The sequence below is a fragment of the Taudactylus pleione genome, unplaced genomic scaffold (genome assembly GCF_031769625.1).
Source record: "Taudactylus pleione unplaced genomic scaffold, aTauple2 ptg000189l, whole genome shotgun sequence".
In the NCBI taxonomy this organism is placed as follows: domain Eukaryota; kingdom Metazoa; phylum Chordata; class Amphibia; order Anura; family Myobatrachidae; genus Taudactylus; species Taudactylus pleione.
This window is the reverse complement of record NW_028284591.1, coordinates 6,152,738-6,162,500: the sequence shown is the minus strand read 5'-3', so window position 1 is coordinate 6,162,500 and position 9,763 is coordinate 6,152,738. Positions and strand designations below refer to the sequence as shown.

Genomic DNA, 9,763 nt, shown 5'->3' with positions numbered 1-9,763 from the left:
AGATTGTACCGATGTATACGCAGGAGTGCGAGGTAGTACGGATGTGAGAACCCAGCAGTGGGCGTCTCTATAGCGGCTGGGATATGGCAGGCATTAGTATACATTCGCAAATTTGCAGCTGCGAAAGTCAATAGCGATCCTTACTGTAAATGGAGCCGAGACTAAATTATCCGTAATTACATCTCACACATAAGAAATTACAAGGTGCAGTCGTCCTTATGGTAACTTTGGCCTTCTAAAAAACGTTTTTTGGGTATGCTTCAGACATACGTTCTTCAAGGAATCGCATCCTTGCTTTGGCGTGCAGGTAGAGTAATGGTTGCAGAAGCGCACTTGAGATGGCATGCGGTTATGGGGATTTTTGTTGCACAGAACACCCACCCTCCGTGCTTAGAGCACAAACTAAGAGGCCCCTATCATAAACTGCCCAACAGAGGTTTATATAAATCATCATTCCCTTGTGGCATAACCAGCTGGATTCTGTACCTCTATCTTGTTTACATGCATGGAAGACTGTAATCTCAATTCTCCAATCAGCACAAAACTTTAACAGGACATAGGCTGATCCTAACCACAATTACTCTTACCTAATCTATAACCCTTTAATTTTAGAGGGCTCCATGTTCAGAACATAAATATTACTAGTTTGGGTAACAGTGTTAAACAGCTGTCACTAGGTGGCGTAATTGCAACTTTTCAATCTACAGTAAATATTTTTGCACCGTTTATATATTGGTCACCATAAACGAAAATTTTTTAGAACCTCCGGGAAAGGATACATTTTTAGTTTATTACCTGCAGAATGGGGGCCTATACAAAGGGATGACCACTAATCTGGGAATCTAGACATTTATAAACCAAAGCTGGACAAGTTCTCTATTATATCTACCAAGATAATGGGGAGAGAGAGTTTCCTTCTTTGGCTTTTCAAATACATGCTCTTAAAGCAGCTTTCACAAATAGGCTTTTTGCTTTAAAGACCAAAGCTAATTACCTTGCATTATTTTATGAGTTCTCCTCCTACAAATCATTATCTCCTTTCTAATATCTCTCTGGAGGGCAGATAAGTATGGCTGCCAGTCACACACACAGGCACTCAGCATGTCATGTGACAGAAGAGGGAGGACAAGAAAGGGGAGGGATTTCCAGTGCAACATTGCTCAGAGGTGCATTACAAATTATCCCTGCTCACTACATCAAATGACTGTGGTTGTCATGGTATTCACATGACACTGTGAAGAATTATAGATCACTAGCTGGTTTCACCTGGGTAGACCTTAGATATTTACTGTTTCCATTTCCATCTCACTTATCCAGTAACAGATTAATCATTCACCTCTATAGTAATGCATCACTGCTATAAGTAAGACGTTACCCTCCCTCACCTGTGTACTAACAAATTCCACTCCCTCACCTCTGTAGTAACACATAATCCTTGCTCACTTCTGTAGTAAACACATTTCCTTCCCTCGCCCAGGTTGTAAACACATTCGACATTCACCTCCCTCACCAGTGTAGAAATCCAACCCCTCCCTCACATCTGTAGCAACACAATACCCTCACTCATACCTTTAGTAACATATTCCCCTCCCTCGCCCGAGTTGTAACACATTCCCATTCTTCGCCCCTTATTAACACATTTGACATTCCCCTCCCTCACCTGTGTAGAAACACATTTTCCTCTCTCACAAAAATTCATCATAAACAAAGGATGACTAGGGGGGCGATGCAAGCTGCACGCAAGTCGGCCACAAATTCACTCACATAAAAATGTGGACATTTGCCATGGGGACTGTTGTACGCATCTATGTGACTGCATCATATGCTCTTAGTGTTCACGCTAGGTCCAGCGTTGGGCAGGGCGCTGGACCTAGAAAGGGACACTACTGTGCGCGCCAAAGGCGTGCGAGTGCCTGCTCACGAGAAAAGGGGGCACGTCTTTAAGACGCATTCTGCACTTTTGAAATCAGGCAGGACGCGGCGCCCTGCTAAAACAGCCTAGCTGGAACGCTACGCTTTGTTTCACAGCAGTCATATTAGCAGTGCGTACTTGTGCCAGCCCTATACCTAATGCAGGGGACCTATCTGAGGACAGACATATCTCTGTCTATGTACAGCTTATCAGACACGCTTCTGTTTACCACAATAGCCGCTGAACACTAGAACCCAGCGGCTCTCCACGGAGGCAAGACCTTCAACATGCACTATTGTGCATGCGTGGCTTTCCTCCGGCATACACGGACATGCCCGAGTATCTCCAACCACGACGAGGCAGGAGAGACCCCTTTATACACTATACCGCCACCACAGCATATATAGATATAGGACGTAGGTGCCACCTAAGAAGGGAAATTCAACACCTATGGGGGTGAAAAGGGTTGAAAAAAAATTTCCTCCCCCTGTGCAATGTCCTGACTGACTGTCTCATCGTTGCTGCAGCACAGTTCAGAATTCAAACACCAACTGTCATCCCAAGTGCTGCCAAAAACACTGGCAGTTGGTGTGGCTCACCTATTTGAATAGTAAGGGAAGGGAATGTGTTACTACAGACGTGAGAGAGGAAAATGTGTTACTACACAGGTGAGGGAGAGGAATGTCAAATGTGTTACTACAGGGTGAAGGAAGAATAATGTGTTACAACACGGGCGAGGGAGGGGAGTGGGTTACTACTGGGGAGAGTGGGTGTAATGTGTTACTACAGAGGTGAGGAAGGGGGGATGTGTTACTCCAGAGGTGAGGGAGGGGGATGTGTTACTTTAGAAGTGAGAGAGAAAAATGTGTTGCAACAGCAGTGCGAGGGGAATGTGTTATAGAGGCAATGGAGGGGAATGTGTTACTATAGAGGTGAGGGAAGGGAATGTGTTACTACACAGGTATGGGAGGAGAATGTGTTACACCACAGGTGAGGGAGGCAGAAGCGTCACTGGGTCTCTGCCGCGTGCCTGAAAAGGGGGTGTGGCTTAACATAAAGAGGCGTAGTCTTGCGGGAATTACCTAAGGGGCATTCCCCCAGAGACCTGTGCTTGGACTGTCAGCTCCTCCTCTGTGACAAGTGCAGAGTGCTGCAGGAGAAGGTCACACTGCAGCACCTGGCTCCTGTCACTGAGGAGCTGGCATTGCGGCCCTCATCCCCACACCTCCATAGCAATGCCACTGAAGGGAGGGGAACGACAAATGTGTTACTACGGAGTGAAAGAAGGGAATGTGTTACTACAGGGATGAGCGGGGGTAATGTGTTATTACAGAGATGATGGAGGGGAATGTGTTACTCAAGAGCTGAGGGAGGAGAATAAGCTACTACAGGAGTGAGGTAGGGATTTTATTTCTACAGGTCTCTAGGTGAGGAAGGTGAATGTTGAATGTGTTACAACACGGTCAAGGGAGGGAAAGATGTTACTACACAGTTGAGGGGGTGGAATGTGTTAGTACACAGGTGATGGAGGGTAATGTCTTACCATAGTAGTGATTCATTACTATAAAGGTGAAGGATTAATGCGTTATTAGAGAGGTGAGATAAAAATGGAAACAGTAAATAGCTAAGGTCTACCCGGGTGAAACTGGGCTTATATTTGCACACCGCTGCCACCGACCTCCGTAGTAGTGTCTGCCAATACAACTCAGTACAGCTCGTGAATCTGTTGATCCTACGTGCGAATGCCCCTTTATCACCCAGTTACTCGCCTTCACCAACAAATGTAGATGTGACCGAGTTGGGCACGATTCTGACTCGCCGGCAGATGCGTGGGAATTGCACGCAACTCTGCTCCGGCCCCTAGGAGGACAACAGCCTGAACACACCTCACCCTTGAAAATAATTTTAAAAACTAACAGACACGTTGGAATTCCAGATGCCGAAAGCCAAAATTAACCCCTTATTACTCAAGTTCTGTGATTTCAGGTTTGGCCTAGTTGTTAAGGTGGATTAAATCCGGGCTTTGCGCTGTACAAAGCCAGTCACGCCTCAGGGTATTATTATACAATTTTACAGCCGGCCACAAACATACAAGAGACTTTGCTGGGTACCAGCCAACTGCCAATTCCCATTAATGAGAAACCTGGTGATTATACATCAGGGAGGGGAAAGACACCCCAGCATCAGTTACTACAGTTCATTCATTACACGTGATAGAAGAATTAGAACATGTTATAGGAATTTAAGACTGGACTACTTACCTACTTGGTAAACTTGAACACAGTTACTGTAAGGGGGCACAGTGCAAAAAGCAAGTAAGCGCACTTGTCACAAAACCATGCACTTAGTGGCACAGAATCACGCTTTGGCATGTACGGCATAAATGGCGACGAGGGATGATGTGCGAAAATGGGCATACTTGTACAGCCACTAAATGCCGCAACGAGGCACTGGTCTGGCAAATTCTGATTTTGGAGATATTGGGCACGGGTGAAATATAATTTGTGGGGAGCTGATGGAGGTGGCAGGGAGAAGTCAGCCTCTAGTGTGTATAAACCGGGCGCCATTAGGTTTAGGGTGGAAAGAGTTGTACGCCATGCAGAGGTTTTCGCAGTTGAGTGATAATCGGCAATCTGCTCATACATGTAAGTCGCACGGCACATGCAACAAGGTACATTACCGTAAGTCGCCTGCGACTATTTACTCGCAGTGTGATTGACAATCAGGGAGCGTTTTAGGGATTAACGGCAAAGAATGCAGACGCGTCGCAGTCATTTTGGAGGCGTCACATTCTGGGCATGGGATCCCGTGCGCAAGAAATATGGCTCTGGCATCACAGTTTCCACTGCCGCAGGCTTACTCAGGACTGCATTAATGGAAAGATTTGCGACCGATTATGTGTCTTTGTACACATATGCTGCAACATTTTACGCAGATGCTTAAATTTGCGAGTCTACCGGATATTCCAGAGGACTAGGCCCTGACGGTATATTAACTACACTTTCCTCGGTCCATTTTGATTGCCTATTCTGTTGAAAATCTTGCATGCACATTTCTTTGCAGAGAACAGTGGTCCCTAATGATGGGTACACACTAGGTCGACCTATCTGGCGATTGGTAAGTGCATATACACTTACCAATCGTCCGCCCGATGTGTTGGGCCGGACGTCACAACTGTGCGGGTATTTAAATTTGCCCGCCTAGTTGAGCTGTCACTCACCACCGGGTCCCTGCAGCACGTGTACGTGCAACCGATGCAATATGTCTGTGAATGACGTTGCTTACAGACACATCGGGGGTACACACCCGCCAAAGCGCTTACAATATATCGGTGGGTGTGAAGCCATCTTAAGCTTCCATCTCTAATCCTGAAGTGGAAAAATTGAAGACACATTCTAGTCTAATACACAGGCAGACAGATGTAAGATCAGGGGAAGATCGAGAGGCAACCTGGATAGACACAGATAGAAGGGAGAGTCAGAAGCTTTATGTAGAAAAGTAAAAGGGAGAAAGGCATAAAGATAATATGTATAAGTATAATAATACAGATTAGGACTCTGGTGTCGAGGTCTAATCTGCAATGATCAAACATTAAGGAAAAGCCTCAATTTTCTTTTATTAATTTAGACTGAAAACCTATGTAAAGCTGTCTGTATGCTTTGTTTCACAGCATGTTAAAAAAAAAAAAAAAGCCAGTTAGAAGCTAAAACACAATAACAAACCTGAGAGGTGAATTCCACCAAGAGAAAGAGACAATTAAAATAAACATTTGTAACTTAGGGGCAGTGCGGTGGAAGCGGCCACTCCGGGGTTGTGTCTGCCCTGTTTTCCAGGAGTGGCGAGGCCAGGGACTGCGTCGGCCGATGCAGCTTCCTCGCCTCGCAAGCTGAGACTATCTCATCTAGCCGGCAGACCGGCGCCATCCACCATGGTGACCCACAATGGTCGCAATGGTGATCCCAGCCTGCGCAGTGCTGGGATCGCAAATGCAGCAGGGGGTGTCCTACACCTCCTGCTGTATTTGCATATTAGCAAGGTCGGAATTGCAATCCTTGCTGAATCTGGGGGAGATGTATCAAACGGGATGCAGCCAGGAAGCAGACTGTCGAAAAATGCCGACCGCCAGCTCCCAGACTGTCTAATCCCGGCAAGGTACTAATGACAGGCGTAGAAATCCCAACACCTGTTATAAGACCTACGCCGGGAGCCCGACAACCAGCATACCGAACGAAGGTAAGCCTGGCGCAGGGGGGAGGGTTAGGTTTTAGGTCTCTGGGAGGAACTTAGGGTTAGGGTTAGGAACCCCTAAGGTAGGGTTAGGCACCCCCGGGGAGAGGTTAGGGTTAGGCACCCCCCCGGGAGGGTTAGGTTAGGAGAAGGGAGGGTTAGGCACCCCCCGGGGGGGTTAGGATTAGGCACCCCCCGGGACACTTAGGGTTAGGCTGCGGGGAAGGGGGGGGGTTAGGTTTAGGCACTTTAGGGGGAGGTTAGGGTTAGGCACCCCTAAGAAAGGGTTACGGTTAGGCTAGGGGAAGGTGGGGTTAGGCACCCCCGGGGGGAGGTTAGGGTTAGGCACCCCACCCCGGAGACTTAGGGTTAGGCTGCGGGGAAAGGGGGGGGGTTAGGTTTAGGCACTTGGGGGGGAGGTGTTAGGGTTAGGCACCCCTAAGAGAAAGTTAGGGTTAGGCTAGGGGAAGGTGGGGTTAGGCACCCCTCCGGGAGGGTTAGGTTAGGGGAAGGGAGGGTTAGGCACTCCCAGGGGGGTTAGGATTAGGCACCCCGCCGGGACAGGTTGCGGGGAAGAAGGGGGGGGTTTGGTTTAGGCACTTGGGGGGGAGGTGTTAGGGTTAGGCACCCCTAAGAGAAAGTTAGGGTTAGGCTAGGGGAAGGTGGGGTTAGGCACCCCCAGGGGGGGTTAGGATTAGGCACCCCCCAGGACACTTAGGCTGCGGGGAAAGGGGGGAGGATTAGGTTTAGGCACTTGGGGGGAGGTGTTAGGGTTAGGCACCCCTAAGAAAAGGGTTAGGGTTAGGCTAGGGGAAGGTGGGGTTGGACACCCCCGGGGGGAGGTTAGGGTTAGGCACCCCACCCCGGGAGACTTAGGGTTAGGCACTGAGAGGGGAGGTTAGGGCTAGGCACCCCTAAGGGAGAGTTAGGAACCCCGGGGGGAGGTTAGGGTTAGGCATCCCTAAGAGAGAGTTAGGAACCCCCAGGGGGGAGGCTAGGGTTAGGCACCCCCCCGGGAGACTTAGGGTTAGGCTGCGGGGAAAGGGGGGGGTTAGGCACCCCTAAGGGAGGGTTAGGATTAGGGAGAGGGGGGGAGTAAGGTTAGCGATTCTTACCTTACTTAACGATCTGGATTTTCACCTCTGCCGGGCTGCCGCTGTTGAGATTAGCCATGCGGCCGGTGGTATTACATACCGATTCCCAAATGGGATGCATTATCAAACCATGGAGACAGACCTCAGCTTCTGTCATTTTATAGACTGTGCTAGATAAATGTTAGCTAGTAGCGGATTGGGCGACTTCTCCACGTCCTCTCTCTCCGAGGTTTGATACATCGCCAGCTCAGCAACGCTGTAGGACAGGGGTATTCACGATGCGGCCCTCCAGCTGCTGTTTAACTACACATCCCTGCATGCCCTGCCACAGTTTTAGCATGCCCTAATAGCATAACTGTGGCAGGGCATGCTGGCATGTGTAGTTCCACAGCAGCCGGAGAGCCGCATGTTGAATAACCCTGCTGAAGGTTATCACAGTATGTAAAATATACCAAACTCTATGGCTACAGCTGTACCAACATACCTCATTTTAGGCAGGACAGTGCCGATTTGAAGGCTCAATCCCACCCTCCTGATTGGGACAGCTTTCTTCCATAGGTGGGAAGTATGGGTGCGAATGGGGAAGGGGATAAGGGGCAGTTTACCACTTCAAAGTTATCGGAATGCCCCCATGATGTTTACACCCCCCGTTCAATTTCCCGACATTCCAAAGTTTGGAGATAGGCACAAGATATTACAACTCCTTTATACGAGTGTACCCATTGGCACTACCAACGTTCTTCTCTAATACAGTAACGTGCCGCCCAGTCTTTATATTAGGATGACGCCGCCTGTGACTCTCCTGCTGTATAAGAAACAAGAATCCCAGCAGACTGTATTTTTGGCAAAGGAGAAGGCCTCCTAAACAAAGCCCTGCATATATCAGCCGGATACAGTATCATCGTTCAGTATAATTAGTACCAGTCACGGCATAGGGAGATACGTACAGAAGCCGGGAAAGACCAGGGTTACCAAACTTCATAAGGAATATAGGGATAGCTTTAAGGCAAACTTTCCTAGCTGCAGTAACACAATGGTGTATTTAAAATAAAATGTGAATATGTTTTATGTATATTTTACTAGGGAGGGGAATTATAGTGGGGCAGCACAAATACATTGGTTTTACATTACACCAACACCTGGAGGTGCCATTTGCAGACAATCAAACCAAAGCTGTTAATCTACGGGAAGGACGTTGATGCACGCTGGGCTATGTTACTTGTGCCTCTACAAGTGACCAACAACAACAGACCTAGCTAAGTCTGAGCCAGTGTTATAACAACATTTTATTTTCCAAAAAAATAGAATTCAATGCAAGTGTGTGACATGTCATAATCCTGCGCTTTATGTATAAATCGCCATTTGCTCTATAGTGAGGTGTGTGCAGATACAAGTGCAGCGCACCTCTTTGTGATACGCTTTAACTTGGGTTATGCGCCGCTTTGGAATACGTTCCTTCCCAGGGGTAGATTGTGCACCGATGTAAAATAGGCGCAGTTTTCAAGTTGATAATGATTGCTGTACATGTGCTCGTAAGGCTGCACGTATGTTATGGTGCGTGTAACTCAGAAGATAGCTGAAGATATGTCAGTGTGCAAACTGGTATATTTTATGTTCAACTCTATATCACCCCACATAGACTAACACAAAGATAGAAAAGAGAATTGCACAAATAATGTCGTTCAAAACTAGCTGAATATTCTGAAGAATGTTCATTTACAGGAAGTCATTAATGAAAACAAGAGATATGGTAAGAACTTACCTTTGTTATTTCTGTTTCTACGAAGTCCATAGGGTCCACAGGGTGACCTTGGGGTATAACTGGATCCTGGATCCTCGGGCACCACGGAGTTAAAGCTTTCAGCTGCTCCCAGGATGCACTTGGGTCCAACCTCCCCTATACCCTCCCCGAGCCACAGGCACCTCAGTTGGTAAGCAGCCCAGGCCGGAGGAGGAGACGAAACAGAGAAGGAAGACTGGAACACACAAGAACCATACTCACAGAAATGGGAGACGGAAAACCGGTGACCAGTCACACAGCCCATATGAAGCCAGGTGCGTCAGGGCGGGTGCCCTGTGGACCCTATGGACTTCGTAGAAACAGAGATAACAAAGGTAAGTTCTTACCATATCTCTTGTTTTCTACTTCAGGGTCCACAGGGTGACCTTGGGGATGTCCCAAAGCAGTCCAACTAAGGGCGGGGACGCTCCTGTGCTGATAGGAGAACCCGGTGCCCAAAGGATGCATCCTGAGAGGCAAAGGTGTCAAACGCATAGAACCTCAAAAAGGTCTGAATGGAAGACCAGGTGGCCGCCTTACAGAGCTGAACAGCAGAGGCGCCACGTCTAGCAGCCCAAGAGGGACCCACAGACCGAGTGGAATGAGCCTTAACAGAGGCTGGAACAGGTAAACCCTCCTGCATATAAGCCTCAATAATAACAGAACGAAGCCAACGGGCTAGAGTCTGTTTGTTGGCAGGCCAACCCCTCTTGTGAAAACCAAAGAGGATAAACAAAGAATCCGACTTCC

At 48.0% G+C, this 9,763-nt stretch overlaps 1 protein-coding gene across 2 annotated transcripts in view; it reads right to left on the bottom strand.

The window, feature by feature from the left end:
* The window catches only part of PDZD2 (PDZ domain containing 2), a 337,168-nt gene that overhangs the window by 257,696 nt on the left and 69,709 nt on the right, over positions 1–9,763 (bottom strand). The window lies entirely within an intron of this gene.